Genomic DNA, 19,256 nt, shown 5'->3' with positions numbered 1-19,256 from the left:
ATATTCGACCTATGGTCGAATTTGCCTTAGCAGGCCCTTTATTCCATAAATACCTACTTTACACCATACTAGCAATCCCCGGCTTTTTTCGGGCTTTTCCCAGAGTTTTTCGAAATTACGTAGACAGTTACCTTCCTCTTGCTTTGAAGTTCAGGTATGCAAAGATTTCATCAATCTCGGAATAAAACTGTAGATTTGTATTAAAATAAAATCCACGCCACCATATAAACTCTCCTTTGTATGTTTTATAAAACTAATATGAAAAAAAAAATTAAATCACGTACAAGAAAGGTTTTTTGTATTCGTCACAGTTATTTTATAGTGAAAGTAAAATGATGTCAGTAAGGTAGTATTATTACTATGTAATAATGATAATAATATTATTATATAGTAATAATACAGGCTTCCTGTAAATTTTTCAACAACATTGATATTGCTAAAAGATAACAAAATGTGCGCAACACTAGATTGGGTTCTTCTTTAATGGATCAGCCGGTGAATATCAGAACATCCTTTGGGCAAGGGATTTTTTTTATATAGATCCGTTGCTTCATAATATGCTGAGTGAAACAATAAAAACTATAGGTTCGTTAAATTTATTCAAGAAAATGTTTAAAAATTCAATACTACCTGAGAGTGGTGATTTTGGATTACCCATATCGAGGCTTTTGTCATAAATCACATTAGTAACCCCATATTCGATCTAAGCCATCTATGTATGTATTTTGTACTTTACTTATTTGACTAAATATAATTGTAAAGCTTCTCATCTCGACACGGGAATTCCCTGGTGAGATGAGCAGAGGAGGAAAAAATAAATAAATAGATGGATTATTTACTACTGAAGGTGTTCATAACTTGGTATTCAATATTTAATTGAATAAATAGATAGATTATTTATTACTGGGGGTGTTCATAACTTCGTATTAAATATTTAATTAAATAAATAGATAGATTATTTATTACTGAAGGTGTTCATAACTCTGTATTCAATATTTAATTGAATAAATATTGGTGATTTTTTACTACAGAAGATGTTCATAACTTTGTATTTAATATTTATTTTAATAAATTGATGGATTATTTATTACAGAAGGTGTTCATAACTTTCTATTCAATATTTATTTGAATAAATAAATAGATTATTTACTACAGAAGGTGTTCATAACTTTGTATTCAATATGTAATTGAATCTTTAGGTATCATCTACCCTTTCATAGAACAATAACATGTTTCGGGTAGAAACGTACGTTAATTATAACTAAGCCAATTACTACAGCCCAGATTCCTCATTGTTTTACTAAAATATTGTGTTCAAGTTAGTATTTCAAACTATATTGTTTTTTAACTAATTTGTCGGATTCAGATATTCAGTTTCTATAAAGAAACATGAATCTGTAAAAATTACAAAGTAATTCAACAGCATGAAAGTTATTGAAATTTATGACAATTTGGAATTACGGTATATGTACAGATATACACAATGAACGCATTGAATTATTCAAGGTATATAATACCTAAATGTTAATCCTAATTATAATAATTTTTACCTACCTAAAAATACAATAAAATACATAAAAAGTTTTTTTTTTAATTTACGGATTATTTGTATATTTTATTTGATTATTTGTACGAAACGTGATTTGAAACCGTTTTTGTTCAGATACAGCTATTATTTTATATACGTATATCGCACAAGAGCCATGCTACTCGAAGACAGTGGAAATAAATATTGAGAGAGGAATGAGATGGAGAATGAGCTTATTCAAAACTGGTAACTAAGCCTATAGTAAGCAATGTTTACATTATGAATATTTGTCTCTCATCAGGGTGATTCTGATAATCTATAATATCTTCTGATTCTGAGAGTCGTTATTACATGTATATTATAATTCCACTTATAATAAACCTACGTAAATTATGTTTTTAATTAAACTGTACAAAGGCCATTATAATTCTATATAAACTTATCTTAAAAGCTGACAATAAAAAATAAAGGTCATCCCGCATTTATTTGTATCTTTTGCCGATAAGCCCATTCGGAAGTAACAAGAAAAGCAACACATTTTTCGTCCAAATAAATTAAAAATACATTGTTCCACCTTGCCAAATGAACGGTTTTATTTTCCGCCAAGGAATGCGTTATGACCAACATAAAAATAGCGAACAAAAGTGGAGCGATAGTTTGAACTACATACCTCATAAACGGTTGTCTTTGCAAACCGCTTTGCTAGTTAGGCGAGGGGGACGTAAAACCATCGTTTGGGAATATAGGGACCATAACGTTAATTTATACTCGTCCACACGTTCGCCCGAGAGGCTTCAGGGTTCCTGAGCTCGGGGGCTCAGTAGTTGGTAGTTGGTAGTTGCTAGTTGCTAGTTGCTAGTTGCTAGTTGCTAGTTGCTAGTTGCGAGCTGCAAGTTGGTACTCGTGCCACGGGAGGAAATGGGAAAGTATCTCCTACCAGACCTATTAGATTCTGCTACGCCTAGACTGACCGTAGTTCATGTTTTTAATGGGACAGTGGAACTTTAAAAATCCCGCTTTATTCTATTTTTGATAAACACAAAATAAATTTTCAAAATATTAGTCGGGATATTTAAGTACCTACTGAATTAATATATCGTAGCTATTCAACTAATTTGAATACACATTCACATGTCATTATTATTTGTCGAGATGACTAAAGTTATGTATTTTATTTTGATCTCTTTCTATAAAATATGAAATTTGAACTTTATCGTATTGGAAAATTTATGGTTATCGTCTTAACATATTTATAATATTTTAAAATTTTTATGTTATTATTCATCAAATTTAAACGTAAATTTTCGGGTTCTATGAAAGTCCTATTCAAGTTCTGTTATTATATCACTATAGGCCAGTTGCTTGACAGAACTGAAATAATAACAGAACTTTCCCAAAATTTGAAAATTGGCTTTGAAATTTGAAGAATTGTTCAAATTCTTTGAAAAAAACCTGTCCTTAGAGCTAGCATACAACTTACGCGAAGCGTGACATTTTAGTTCTACAACTACGAAATCGAAAGAACTACTACTGACGTACTTTGAGATTTCTATAGCGTCTATATATATAATGTAAAGTCATTGCTTTCACTGGAATATTTTCAATATTTTCAGAGTAGACTTTTACGGCCTTACTAAAGAACGTGGTTTAAATATTACGCGGCCCGTAAGGTCAGAACAGTAAAAAGCTTCACTTATTACCATGGCGTTGTCTGGTTAAAACGGTCTTAAACCAAGCTCGAGGGCGGCTTTACCACACAACGCGAACGAATTTATGTTGAACAGGCGTGTAAGAATCTGATTATTAAAAACTAAAGAATATCCATTATTTTAATCACTCTCTTGCAAGTAGCAAGTATTAAATTTTGTTAGATATTCAGTTTAAATCATAGGGAAATAGTATAACAGTACATAAGTATTAATAAAACACAACATCATTTTTTAAAGTTAGGTTAGATTAGGATTTGCTTTTGCTTAATATATATTTATTTTTTCACTTCCCCTAGTCCCATTTCCGCAACGAGGAATGATGGCCATCCCAGTTTTAGGGTGGTCAGTAGTCAGTAGGTAGGAGGTAGTGGATGGAATAGGGCTTAGTGATCGTTATTCCACCCTCGCCCGGTGATGTGTGGTTTCCTTTTCAAGAAAAATGGGTTCGGCGCGAGAAACAGAAGGATCGACAAAGTTTTAATTTGGAATAGGGTGTAGCGTCGCAAATCTAAGGGTTTAATGATCTATTAATCCTTTGCTTTAATTGTTCAGTATTGAGTTTTGGTACGTAGTAAAGGGACGTAGGCGTTCCGTAGGATACTAGTTTAAACCTTTCACTCTTGATAATTGCTTTGCACCTATAAAAAAATATGGCTTGATTATAGTCCGTGGTGTTACTATTAAAAATTTATTTGATAATTATTTTATAAAAGTTTTTTCACAGGTAGAAATCACTTTTTCTGTGTACATAATTATATATATATATTTTTTTTAATTAGTTTGATTTCCACTTTATTTAAGTATAATATGTAAACCATCCGGTATTGATTAGACCTGAACCGTCTTCAGTGCCTAAGTTTTATAAAACCGCGATGAAGGTTCAGGTAGAATCTAAACCGTTTGGTTTATATATTATACTCAAATAAAGTGTTAATCAAATGAAGTTATTTTATTCTTATTATAACCGCTTGTATTCTACTTCGATAAATATAAAGTGAATAATAGATTTTCTTCTCTTATTTTTACAGTGGCGTATATAAAAGCTGCATAGAACTTATTGTGAAAATATCCTAGAAATTCTGGCGAGAAAAATCAATTCGTATTTGGCGTTGATTTTTTTTTATGAAACAAACATCATTAAAGACTTCTTGTATTTCATGTTTCTACGTACATTATTACACGTGTTATCGACAATTCACGAAAAAAGTATTATTATATACCTTCCTTTCGAAGCAGAAATATTCTTTAGAAATGCTATTATTTTCTTTTTGTAAAAAATGAGATTCAAATTAGAACGTTTCGTTGTTTTTCACGTGAAACACCCACTCTTCCAAGATAAAACGTAATCAGAAAACTTGCACAATCACTTTACGTTCGTCTTCACGTTATTATCTCTGCTTCCGGACTAAAATTTGAGAACTCAAATAAAACCACAGGTATTCTAGGCAGGTATACCTAGCCTAACCTCCCTACCTAAAAAACCTGCCCAAACCCTTTAGGACCCAGTGTTAATTCAAATTTACACCAACTTTGTGTTTTTTCTCGTAACTAAAGCCATTAACCTAACCCCCTTTTTGGGAAGTTTCAATGCGAAATAATAATAAACATTCACAAGAGTTACATTACAAAATACAGAAAAACGAAAATATAAATAACATAAAACGTAATTTGCCAATATTCAACCGATCAAAGTCAATATTAATAAATAAAAAAATTACGAAATTCATGTTAATAATAATGTATAAACAAGATGGAAATAGTACGCGCAACATGGAAGTTTACTTAGTTTAAATTGATACATTAAATATTTTATTGGAAATGCTGAATAAACGTTGTATTGAGTAATACAAACCACTGTTGGAACGAGATACACATAATAATATGTCAAATGTTAATGTCTCTGTAGTCGTTAGTTTACATGTACATGTAGATTGATTAAAAGATGCAGTGGTTGAGAACAATCGAATTTAAAGTTTATAAAATTTAATAAAGAGTTTAGCTCGATAACTTTAAGTATAAAGGCATGTTAAATTTTAAATTTCCTTTGGATTCTTTCTACATTATGAATATGAATTTGGTAGAGGGCGACCACAATATTAAATTATGTTCTATTGGGCTTCTAACTAGGGAAAAGTGGGTTTTCCAATAAGTGGTGTTATTTTGATATTCAATCGTAAAAGATCAATGGTTTCGTTGCTTGTATGGCACGTAACGCCGTCTTGTTGAAAGTAAACGCTGTCCAGATTAATACCAACCAATTCCGGCCATAAAAAATCATTAATCATCTCTCGAAAGCACAATCCATTCACAGTAACTGTTGCTCCAGCCTCATTTTCAAAAAAGTAAGGTCCAATGACTCCACCGGATCATAAACCGCACCATACAGTCACACGTTGAGGATAAAGAGGCTTTTCAACAATAACTCTTGGGTTTTTCGAGCCCCAGATGCGACAATTTTGTTTGTTGACGAAGCCACCGAGGTGGAAATGGGCCTCATCACTCAAGATGATTTTTCGATGGAATTCCGGATCATTTTCACACATTTCAAGGACCCAATCAGCAAAGACACGACGTTGTTGATGATTGGTCGCCTTAAGTTCTTGTGTTAACTGAACTTTATAAGCCTTAAGACACATTTTTTTATGCAAAATACGGTGTAATGATGTTTGTGGAATGCCTAATTCCAAAGAACGACGTGGAATGGACAAACCTGGCTTTTCTTCAACACTTTCGGCTACAGCAGCAATATTCTCGGCTGTTCTTGAGCGACGTGCACGGGTTTTATTCTTCACATCACTAAGTTGTCCCAACAGCTCGAATTTTTCCACCAATTTCTGTATTGCGGTCCGACAAGGTGCTTCACGACGACCCAAAAATGTTCGAGTTTTACGATCCGTCTCTGCCAAATTTTCACAATTTTTAAAGTGAATTTTAATAATTTTAATGCGTTGTTGAAGCGTGTATCATTCCATTTTTACTAATGGCGTAGTTTCTACTTGTCAAATATCTAAAAATGACAGCTTCAAAAGTAACATCTACCGAAATAGCGGGCTATTCAAAATAACATATCTTATTGGAAAACCCTTTATAAAGGCATGTTAAATTTTAAATTCCCTATGAATTCTTTCTACATTATGAATATGAATTTGGTAGAGGGCTACCACAATATGGAATTGTGTTCTATTGGGCTTCTAACTAAGGGATAAGTATAACAGTTTTATGATTTGAAGTTTTTAATAATTCCTAATTTGTCATACCCTGATTCACAATTTGTTGAATGTGGGCCGTGAAATTTACTCGGAGAAAAATAAGTATTGTTGATCTATTAAAATCCGGTTAAAACGGGATTGCAGGCGGTTTCCTGTTAAACTTTTAGTTAATTCCTAATAAATCGAAACAAGTGTTCATGCATTTGTTCTGATAATATACAATGACGAAATCCGAAAATATTAGTTTTTTAACGTGTGTTCCGACATCGCAATAACACATTGGTGTTTTACTGAAATCAAGAAACCCATCAATTTATGCGTTAAAGGCCTGCAATCTCATGTTTAACGAGATAACGAGTAATTTAAGGAGATTCTTAATAAATTAGCAATATTTTGTATCAGTAATTTTTCTTCGTGCAGTTTTTTATCCATTATTATTTCAAGATCTCTCATTTCCATTACTCTTTCTAAATTTATTTACTTCATTGCAACCTAGCCTAACCTCTTCATTACTCCGTAAGAAACTGTCCCCACCTCTCCATCTAAGAAACTTACCTATCCCGCCCACCCCACGCCATATCAAAAACTACATCAACCCTTTGACACCCGGTGTTATCTTAAATTAACACGAACTTTGTGCTTTTTCCCCGTAACCATTGTGATTAAAATAATCGAGTTTTTGTTTTTCAATAGCTGTCAATCTTCTCAATGGCGTCTATTTTTTCATTTTAGTCTAGATTTTACAAAAAAACAAATAAGGTTTTACGAAAATAGGAACAGCTGACGCACGGCACGTCAGCATAAGACGAGTTAATAATGGTCCAGTAAATATTATTTTTTTAGTGTGATCGATCTTCGAATATTCGTGTGTGTTATTTATGTAGGTAGGTATTTATGTACCTACTTACAAATCTTACGATTACAGTAAAAAATTGGTTTAGATTTATTAAACTTGAGAAAATTAGAAACATACTTTTTTGGACGCAAGGTCTATTTTTCACAGAACTACTAGTAAACGTATTTTAGAAAAATATTTATTTGCGTGTTATTTTATTTACCTTAGTAATTAAACAAAATATGCGACGAAACCTAACACTAATCAAAGTAACTTAAATCTCAGCTATTAAATAAATCATAACAATATTATTCCAATCTTACTCAAAACTCACAACATTATAAAATTAAAAAGTCAAATAAAACGCTCTATACAAAACATAGGGAGATCAGAAATAGAAAACACACTGACAGTAAATTAAAGGCTGAATACAAAACATACGGAGATCAAATATAGAAAACACACTGACAGCAAAAAAGGCTGGATAATTATCCATAGAGAAATCAGAAATAGAAGACACACTGACAACAAATAAAAGGCTGGATACAAAATATAGGGAGATCAGAAATAGAAAACACAAGACAACAAGTAAAGACTGCAAAAAAATCACTCAACCGTACTAAAAACACACAATATTTACAACGAATTCTTTCAATTAAATTTTATTTTGTAAATTCAATCTTTAGCACGGGAGAACTCAGTGAGGGAATGATTAAATCTACTTGTAACAAAAAAAGGAAGAAAATCAAACATTTACGAGTATCATTAAACGAAATTACGAAATATAGCATGCTGTATATAAATAAAATTATGTTGTTTTTTAAATCAATGCGCACAAGAGTCCCAACTGCTCTCAACCGTCTAGAGCCAGTGGGACTATGGCAACTTTAATTGGGGTATGTTGTGAGGCTGGAGGTAGTGGGGGAGGGAAAGGAGATGGGAATGAGGAAGTTAGGAAGTATATAGCTATTCAGATCTGGTCACTAAACACGACTAAACCCATTTCAACCAACGTTACAAGTTACTTTGAATGTGCCATCAAGTAGTCTTAAATATATTTTATGTGAGGAAACAATATTGCGGGTTTTTAAGGGTTATCCAAAGTGACTTTCGTTATTTAACAAGTAAAACTGTGGCAACTGAATAAAAAGAGAAAGCCTGGAAGATCCGAGGTATGCGCGGCGAGTGACAGGACAAACATTTCCTAAATTAAATTACATCCCTCTGAGAGACCGGGATGTTTCTCTGAGAGACCGGGATGTTTCTCCAGCAACGAGTGTATTTATGTGAAAATTCTTTTAACATCGCACTGTGATTCGCCCCATAAAAGCGAAGACACTCTTGTATAGATGAGGTATTACAAGATAGACAGTGTGACAAATGCGTTCTTAATTGTGTTTACTAATACCCTAGTCCGAAAGTTAGGTAATTAGTTAATATGAAATGTTCAGATGCATTTATATGCTGCCTGCGGCGCGACGTTTTTGGTTGTTTATTGAGTTTAAATGGTTAAAAAAAATATGTGGTATAGTTTTCTCATAAAGCTTTAAAATCAACTATTTTTTATATTATAAAAATGTGTGTTTTAAATACCATATTTCTAACTTACCGAGAATTAATTTTGATAAGTACATCAAAATTGCAGAATTTTTTTTAAAATAATATATAGCAACTAATTTTCTATTCAAATCTGTTCTGATATTTTGTGGTTCTGGGGGTCAATGTCAAAATGTGAAATGAGCTATTTAAAAACATTGATTAATTTGCTTCATGTTTTAATATTTTATGAAGGGATGTTCAATTTGTGGTACACTATCTTTTGATTTGTGAATGAAATTTACATTCATACAACATACTCGGCTGGACGACAGACGGAATCCTTTACCCTTTGTCGCGGATTGGAGTAAATGGTTCAGGAGCCTGCAATGGTTCCTAATGTCCAGAGTCATCGCTCCAATCTGTTAGACCTCTGGTCTGGAGCCCCAAAATACCTGAAAAACCCTTGATGCTGTGCAGAAAAGGGAGGTCCGTTTGATAGATTCCCCTATCTCAACAGGCGGATTGAAATCTTTAGAGCACAAGCGTCAGGTAGGTATGCTGCTCTCGTTCTACCGGTATTACAATGGAATATGCTCCGATGAACTTGAGTCATTGAACCCTTCGGTACCGATACATAATCGGGAAACACGAAATACGCGCGCCCAACATTTGGGCACGGTTGACATTTGTCACATGAGAAAGGATCCCTTCTACGACTCGTTCTTGAGTTCAATCGCTGGGCTGTGGAACGATTTGCCGGCCTCTGTGTTTTCTCCCTTCTACAACATGGGTCTCTTCAAGACCCATGTTCACTCCTTCTTCTCCTCAAAAATACCATCCACACAGCATCCCCAGAGAAGACATAAGTTCTTTATGTAGATATTATTTTCCTCAGGGCCTCGCGTGTGGAGTTAATATAAAAAAAATAATCTTAATTTTTTTCTGAAAACGTATAAACTCTGTACATGATCGAAAATGCGCATAAATGAATCATTTTGTACAAAGGGTAATTTTCATTTTTGCGAATTATAAATTCAAAATGTTGCTGTATCTAGAACAAATTTTCTTCATATTAGGCTAAAATACACCACAAATTTGGTTTACAAGTAGTTGATTCGTGTGTTACAGTTTTTTTTCGTCTGACTTGTATGAAACGAAACACTGTGCGTCGCGCCGCGGTAAAACATACACCCGGATGTCATCTTGTCAACTTCCTTGTAATAACATTTTTCTGTGTGACTTTGTTAGGAAAATCAGCTATTTAAAAACGTTGACTAATTTGCTTCATGACGTAATATTTTATGAAGGGCCTTTTAATTTCTCGTACACTATCTTTTGATTTGAGAATGAAGTTTACATCCATTAATAAAAAATATGAAAAAAATAAAAAGCTACAACATGTTCAAGTAACGAAATATTTTGGGTTACTCATAGCTCTAACCTATCGTGGAACTCCCATGTTGAGAATGTAAAATCCAAAATTTCCCCGATAACCGGTGTACTCTATCGACTCCAAGGTGTGCTCCCCCCATCTCTGCTGCGTGCCACATATTATGCTATGATCCACTCCCACCTGAGTTATCTAGTTAGTATCTGGGGCACCATTAACAAAAAAAAAGTTCCGAAATACAAGCCATACAAAATAGAGCCGTACGGAATATATATAATCTACCATGGGATACACATGTCAAAGATATATACTCACAGACACAAATACTTCCTTTTACGATTCTGCCAAAGTATACATAACATCACAACTGCCATTCTACAAAAAAAATTCAACACTCCTCACACACTAACACTAAACCAGTCTTTAATTCCGACATACACCAGCACAAAACACGATCACAAAATCAAATACACTTATCTACTTACACGACTAAATTTGGAATTAACTCCTTACAGCACATTGCACAGAAGCAATATAACGCATTACCTAGTAATCTAAAACTTCCGGCAACGAACAAAAAAACATTGACAAAAGCTCTTAAAAGCTAATTCCTCAGCAGTTTTATTAATGACACACATTATTTCTTTGGAACTCCAAAATAACTTCTGTGTTTATTTATTTTAATGTATTTATGTTGTCTTGTCTAATCTAATGTTGTCTTTCCCTAAATGAGTTTTGTAAACTCACTGGGAATAAATAATACATTATAAATTTGTTATCATTTTGTAATGTATTATCTTTTAATAAATAAAAAATCTTTATATTTTTAAGAAAAAATATTCCACACTTCCCGCCCGGTGTCCGCCATACAGCCGCCCACTCGCAACATCAGACGTCGTCTTTGTATAAAAATAGATTCATTGTGTAGATTTTTTTATCTAATTATTAGAAATTGTTTTTAAAAGAAAGTCATTCCCGGGATACAAATAACTTCACAGTATTTGAAAAACTCCTGCTACCATCGTTACGAGCGGAAGATGTTGCTTTTGCAATAATGTGGGACTTGACTAGAAGAGAAATTAAGCCCACCATTAAAAAAATCAATCAGATTTGATTGGCGAAGAAAATTTCGAAGAATCTCGTATTACAATCACCATAATCATGCGATCATAATTATTTCCGGGTAGCCAATTTTAATTTGGTTTCACGCAATTTCAATATCCAGAGAGAAATTTTCCCGCTATATAATAATAATACGAATTTCCCTTTGATCAAATTTCCCACCGTTTCCCTTTCAATGCGGACTCAGTGTAGACTGTAGACTGTAGACCGTAGTTCCGCCATTTAACAACAATGGCTTTAAAAGTTTAAAGCAGGTCTGAATGAGAACACAAAACGCTAATGGAAGCTAATCATTAATATTCTGCTTTTAATTTGTCACGTCCGCGTATCGTTGCTGCGAATTAAAATTCGTCGATCAATCATCTCCCTGAGGTCAATTTTGAAAAACATTTTATTTTCCTTTTCATAAACCTGTGGGTCTTTATTTCAGAGCTAATTTCCCAGGTCAGTTAAGGTAGGCATGGTGAAATTTACTAATACCAGTAATATACCTTGTGATTAATTTATCTCCGTTACCATCTGTATTTTGCTATAAAGTAGAAATCTGAAACAGCACAAATTATTAATCGGTGATCGATTTTTCGATTTCGATCAATCGATTTTTTAATGTTATTTCATAGACATTAATTTGGGATTATAATAATGCCAACGCCACGTATGATAATTCTTTAGAAGTTTTCTTTTCGTTTCTGGGGTCAAAAGAATGTATGATCGGTTTTTCAGATTGCAATTCTTTATTATCAAGCTTCGTACGTATTCCAACTTTTATTGCGTATACTGCCATCTATCTGCAGATGGTAAAATTAAAATTCGAACATACCCCAGTTACTCCAAACACACTAATTTATTAGTGTGGAATCAAACCATTCAATGCAAAGTACCTCCTACTGATGGAATTGTGTTATTATAATATCGGTGTTCGCATATAGATGGCAGTAAACAAAAAATAAAAACGCTCCGTCCCGAAGAGAGGTCGTTCATCTTGTCATCGTTCATCGTTTACTGTGTTTTTTCATGGAGGTGTGAAAACGAATAGAACGATTTTCGATGAAGTACATTCAACCTCTCTCTCTCTCAATGGGTTGTTTTAGACAAATGTAACTTTGTCATCAAATGGCCATTCAGCGCCATTTTGTACGTTCAACCTCTCTCTCTCTCAATGGGTTGTATTAGGACGGGTTGTTTCGGAGAATTTGAACAATTCATCAAATTTCAAAGTTCATTTTCAAGTTCTGTGAAAGATTTTATCAAGTTCTGTTTTTATTTCAGTTTTGTCAAGCAACCAGCCTATAATGATATAATAACAGAACTTGAATAGGACTTTCACAGAACCCGTAAATGAATGTTGAAATTTGATGAATTGTTCAAATTCTCCGAAACAACCCGTCCAGAGAAATTCTAATGTAACTTTGTTATCATATGGCTACTCAGCGCCATTTTTTTTTTTTGACAGTTGAAAGATCCCCGTTAAATTCCGATTCAAAGACTGTTTCAGCTTTTGAACAAATTGTGATCAGCAGAAGAGGGTCACTATCATGTTATTAAGTTTTACAGCTTATTACAATTTTATAAGAAGCTAAAACACACCTAAAATCGACAATCAACCATTCGAATGTCAAAAATAAACAAAATGGCGCTGAGTGGCCATTTGATGACTTTGTCACATGTGAATTTCTACAAAACAACTGGACCTTAGTTTTAGTTCTTTAAAAACTGAAATAATTTTTGTTTTTATATCTAATATTTGGTAATTATGTAAATTCGTCAATTCATGAATGAGCGCAGAGAGCACATTTAATTTTATGCTGAATACCAATTATTAGTAAAATTGAATTTTAATTATTTATTTATTTATTTACTAAAGGACCATGTCCAATTTCAACAAATTACATATTACACATATACAAGGAGAAATGTTGCAATACTGGATACTTAATAAATTACCGCTAAGACAAAAATAGGGCAAATAAACAATAAAGATAATGTCAAGTCAAGACATTTACAAGGTTTTGATGGAGTTCACGACTTTTGCCACATCAATATAAAATATTACTTGCGTAATGACTAACATAAATCACCTTACAATCAGCTTACACCAAAAAATGAAAGGTCCTGATTTGATTTGACAAGTCTTGCCATTGGTGAATGGTATTCATTATCTGTGGAGTGTTGATTGAGAAAAAGCAATTTATTATTTCTGAATCTCCAGGAAGGGATATTGAAAGGGATGAGTTGCACCAAGTAGATGAGTCAATCATACTGTTAATAAATTTGAAAATGCAGATGAGATCAAAGTCCTTCCCACATGTTTCTAAAGAAGAAAGATTTAATTTTACTTCAAGTTCATCGTATGAGTAATCGCCTATTTCCAGTCCTAACCTCCAAGCGATTCCCCTTGAGAAGCGATGCTGTAAGGATTTAATATGATTATTGTGAACATCGTAGAATGGAGACAAAATAACGCAGGCATATTCTAGTTTAGGGTTGTGATGAACTTGCCCTGGGACATTTTTTTTATTGTTGATTTATTATGGTGGGAAAGAAATTTTCAGTTGGTCTCACGACATAGGAGATTACCAGATGTTGGACAACTGATTTTAAAACAAGTGTTTAGATTTATTAGGGTAGAAAAAAAAAAAGGAACATGCACTGTATCGTCAGAGACCTCCGTGATGGTGGTTGATAATAGTAAGCCGAGCTAAAATGCTGGTGGGCCAACACGCCACTGGACTGGGGGTAGTCAAGTTTCATCCTTTGAACAAAGAAGTAACAATTTATTGGTTTTGAAACGATTTAAAATTAATGTGACAGGTTCTAGGGCCATAATTGATGTGTTCCTTTAGTGCATTTCTGTCTTTTGAAAACAAACGCATTCAGAATTCAAAAGAACATAAATTAGAAATCGCATATGGTGATTTGGGGGGTTGGTTTGGGGAGAGGGAGTCTGGATTTGAAAGCGCGGGGAGACGGTCGGGACAGTCAGCGTTGAAGATCGGAAGGAGGAAGTCGAGAGTCGTGATTAAGGAGCGCGGGCGGATAGACGGTCAGCGTTGAAGAACGGAAGAAGAAAGTCGATAGTCGAGGGTGAAAAAAGCGGTTCAAGAGAATCAGGTTTTGAAAACGTTGGGAGGCGGGAAATAAAGTCAAGGGGGTCAGAGTTTCAAGGTCTGGGAGACGGTCAGGAATAATCAGGATCGGTCAGCGTTTTAAGATAGTCGAGTTAGTAAAAACTAAGAAGCGCGTCAACAAGAATTAATCGTCGGGACGCGAACACGGCTAAAATCATTTAGTGTAGAAGGTGCGGTTTTCTAACAGCATGAGTTTTTCTGCATGTGACTGTGTTTGTTTTTTTTATAATTATTTGGATTGTTGACACTAAGATGTATCGGTAAGTCCATTATAATCTAATTATTAACACTTATTTCCTTAATGTAAACCAAATAATCCAATTGTATTTTGAAGTAAGGGTATTTAACTTGAGCACTATAGGTACCTGTTAGCAAGGGAGGCCATAAATCACCCATTGCATTGAAGTGACCGGGTCTTGGCTATTAAAAAAAAAGGACGAAGAACGGTTACCCTGAAACCGCTTTAGACCATCCAACAATAGACATTGTTTATGAGTTAGACTATTTTATGCAATTATTAAAATGATTTAATAATTCTCCAGTAGTTATATTTAGCGCCAAAATTTATAGAACACAAACCATTGTATTTATGCAGTGTTTTTATAGTAACGGATAGAACGGTTACTAGTCGAAACAATCAGATACCTATGGGCGGAATAGTAACGGATAGAACGGTTAATTAAATGCTTCAATGCCTGTTATTTGACAATGAGTTGTCGTATCCTCCTTGGGAATTCAACTTATTCTTCACGGAATTCATAGAATATATTTAATTAAATATAACTTATTCGACCATCACTCTCACTTAGCCATGTACAGCGAGTGCACCATTACTTCAAATATTAGAGCCACGTGCGTATACCTACGTACCACTAATATCTACTTCCAAGTCCGTTTTACGAACTTTGTGAAGGCTGCGGTCTATTGTAGTTATTACAGGGGTTTCTCTGTTAGCATATAATTTTAATTCATTTTTGAATCGGAATAACGCAGCGGATCGAGGCTAGCCGCCGGGAGAATGCATCTGTCTGGCATTCCTATTCTATCAAGTGAGATTTTCATCTTTCATGAGTTTGGCGGGGACGGAGTGTACGAATTTTCCGTAGGCTGTCCTATCTTACCAAAGCGACAAAAGCGAAGGGAACGAAATTTGTAATTTGGCTTGCCTAATAGGGACTTTTGTGTTAGCAAAGTCGATAACCCTGGATACCGAGATAACGTCTATTTTAGTATAGCAGCGCCGGCTTTTTCCCCTGCTATTGGTGTGGTTGAGTTATTCCCGTAAAAGCACCGGTTTCTGTCGAAGGTGTTGGCGGACCAGCCTTAGATAGTCACCCGGAATAGACCTCTGTTTCGAGTATTTTCAGCTGGTGAGAGGACGCTTTCACTGAGTTCAGATCGAAGGGAACGAAAATTGCTAGTGGGCTTTCCTACTTGAGTTAGCCGGTAGACGAAGGAACAAAGCGGATAAGGGCTATGCTATTCTTGGCTGGCGTGTGAGGAGGATTTTCTCGCTGACAGAACGAAGGGATCGTGACGAATATGAAGTTGTTTCGGCGCTTTCTGACGTCCTTCCTGTCAAATTCAATAAGTACTTACCCCACTATAGGAGGAGAAGTCATCCAGAATTAGGTTGGAAATTGACTCCGACTGAAACCGTTTGAGCTGACGGAGATCGGATGATTTCAGATTCACGACCTGATGATTCCAGTATCCCTGATCCTTAGCGCCGGAAGTCGAGGATATCAATTTCTACCATTCTCTGATATTTGAAGCGAACGGAGGGTAACAAACGATAGAGCGAATGACCATGACTTTGAAGTGGGGTAAAATCTCCCGTCTAGGAAACATTCGTTATGTCGGATGGACGCCCCGTTCAAATTAAATATTGACATGACTATTTTGAGTGTGGACGAAAGACTTGAAGTATGTTCTGTATTGTACATATGATAAATATGTGTCATTACCTCTACTGGAACGGGAAGCTGTATAGACTGGAGCCAGGAGCTATTTGGAGTAGCGTGACTGCAGAGGCGAAGTCGAACAAACTGAAGCTGAATTCATCATTATCTTTACGAGCGTAAACCAGAGGGGTGTTCACGGGACTCCCGAACTCCTGACGTTGCTGATGCAAACCACTTCAGTATATGTTTATGTTTGAGGTTAGTAGAGTGGACTCCTAATTTTCGGCATGCTGGCGAAGCTCAACTCATCATCGATTTGGGGGAGGTTGACGCGACCTAAACCTCGCGCTACCCACGTGACCCAAATGGTTCCTGACACCAGGCTATCATGCCACCGGACCAGAGCAGCTCCTTGTACCTAACGGTATAAGATGAATCTTCATCATTCATCATCAACATCAACATCAACAGCTACCACCAAGGACCCACATTCCACCTTCATCACCCTCCGGCAGGAGGCAAAACATGTCATTATCTCATCTGTCGCTGAGCGATATTCAATTCATTTCTGGAGGTGTTGGGATTGGACCATCAACTTGGCTGCTCTCGAGCTGGTCACGTTGATGGGTGGGATTTGGACGGAGACCAATCGAAAGCAACACATGTTTTGTCTCTAGCTATTCCCGAAAATGCCTACTCATAGAAAATAACTCACAAACTAACAATCCCTAGTCAAATCATTAACTTAGAATTTTGTGCATCTTGAATTGAATTGTTTATAGCGAATTTCATGTACTTGTAATTAATTTTCTCATTATATTAGCACATTATTGACTGCAGCAACCGGAAACGTTTGGGCGAGCAAACAAGGTAGGAAAAGGTAGTTAAAATCAGGGTAGTCGGTCATTGTCTTATTTTCAAACCATTCAGAATGTAACACGCCTCATCTAAAAGAACCAAAGTTACCACAACCAATTAAAAGGATCCTTCAATGAATTAATCCCTGTCGAAACAAAAAATTGACACAACGTGACATATTAATTCGTTAAGATTGAAGGGTTGATAAACCGCGAGAAGTTAAAACCCAACGCTTAAAAAAATGTAAATTCGTTAATAAGAACGTTGAGGGAGGGTGAAAACATTACAGTGATGCCGTTGGACCAGGAGGTGGGGTTTTAAAATGTTTTACATTCTGTTTGGTTCAAGACAATGAAAAAAAATATATAAAAAAGCTAGGGCTAACAGTTCAGTGTTTTAAACACGAAACTGCGGAAGGTAGTGAATTTCTACAATAATAGATGAGCTATACGTGAATTTATCACTAGGGAAAAAATTAATTTACTTAAATTCCAAATAAAAATATACGAACGAAATTTTATGATGTTATCCAACCTCCGATAGGACACAGTGAGTAAAGGTATTACATTGTGGAGGGAGAAAATAGTTCCTTCAGTAGTAGACCTAACACCAGCGCATTAGTTTATTTGCTTTAAATGCTAAATATCCGAAATAAAAATATCCGTGAATTATAAGCCGAGAATAAATTAGTTTATTTAAACTTCAAATAAAATTGTATCCGTAATAAAAATATCCGTGAATTTATCAGCAGGGAATAAATTAGATTATTTAAATTTTAAATAAAATTGTGAAAGAAAAAATTTGTATTGTCATCCAACCTCCGATAAGACATATTTATTAACGGTATTACATTGTGGAGGGAGAAAATAGTTTCTTCAAGTAGTAGACACAAACCCAGTTCATTCTAGAGGCTGATGTCCAACCTCCGATAAGGCCTGAAATAACAGATAAAACTTTTTTTATGTTTCCTTATTCATTGAAATTATTTATTACATGCATTTAGGATTTTTTCGACCGCCATGCTAGGCACATGCCCGTGTTACTTTGAAGGGAGACGAAAAGGGAAAGTGCAATTTAAACAAACATTTTAAAGTCAATAATAGACGTACGGTGAGGAAGACCCTAGGGCCAAGACGGTTGTAAAATCATAACAAAGATGTATTGTACTACTAGACCGGACCCCCCCGGGGACAAAAATAAATAATAGCTTATTACGACACTTATTACGAACTTGACCGTTATAAGTGGGTCAACGGACAGGATGCTGGTATTTGAATGTTAACAATGTTTTAAAATAAGTCAGTTTCAGAATCCCAATTACGGAAGTAGAATCGATTAAATAAAATAAAAAAAATATATAAAAAATAAATTGAAAGTGAATTTTTTTTTAATAATAATAATAATAAGAAATCTAACATAGTGTGTTCTTTGTGGATTTAAAGTGTCAACTAGTGTCGGTAACAGTTAAAGATGGAAGGGTCAGCACGTAAGGCCAAAGGACGTGGGCGGCCTTCAGCGAGGGAGGAAGTCGCTGCCGCAGTGGAGACGGTTGGAGAGATGCCAATACCGGTGAACCTGAGCCAGGTGACGAGGATTATCCAGGACGCGCTAGGGCCGTTAGTAGAAAAGGTGCAAACTATTGAAAGACAACTAGAAATACGGGTGATAAGACGGGAAGAGAGCGAGGCGGAAGTGCTCCTAGGATCCGGGAACATGCGACAGGTTGTGGAATTACTTCCTGCGCAGGAGAAGCCATCCTTTAAAGGGGGGAGCCAGAACCCTATCTCTTTCCTTGAGGACCTGCGGGAATACATTCGGAAGACTAAGAGGACGGATAAAGTGATGGTGGCAAAGGAAAGCCTAAAGGGAGACGCTAAGAGCTGGATGAAGATTTATAGTAGCAGGTGGAAGACGATCGAAGATTTTGAGAGAGATTTCCTCGCCAATTATTGGGGAGAAGTGTGCCAGAATAAACTCAAACGGAAGTTGTCAGATGCGGCTTGGGACCCAAACGGTGACATGACGATGCTTACG

The 19,256-nt window shown here is 35.2% G+C and overlaps 1 protein-coding gene across 1 annotated transcript in view; it reads right to left on the bottom strand.

The window, feature by feature from the left end:
* Positions 1–13,207: 13,207 nt before the first annotated feature.
* LOC149423563 (transmembrane protein 129-like) overlaps positions 13,208–19,256 on the bottom strand; it is a 30,181-nt gene continuing 24,132 nt past the window's right edge. The window contains exon 6 of the mRNA XM_089631646.1: positions 13,208–13,740. The gene's annotated coding sequence lies outside the window, so the exon portion shown is untranslated. The remainder of the gene's footprint in view (positions 13,741–19,256) is intronic.

The sequence above is a fragment of the Hesperophylax consimilis genome, chromosome 5 (genome assembly GCF_061612785.1).
Source record: "Hesperophylax consimilis isolate HC1 chromosome 5, BYU_Hcon_1.0, whole genome shotgun sequence".
Classification (NCBI taxonomy): Eukaryota; Metazoa; Arthropoda; class Insecta; order Trichoptera; family Limnephilidae; genus Hesperophylax; species Hesperophylax consimilis.
The sequence above is the reverse complement of the archived record's forward strand: the minus strand, read 5'-3'. Positions and strand labels throughout refer to the sequence as shown.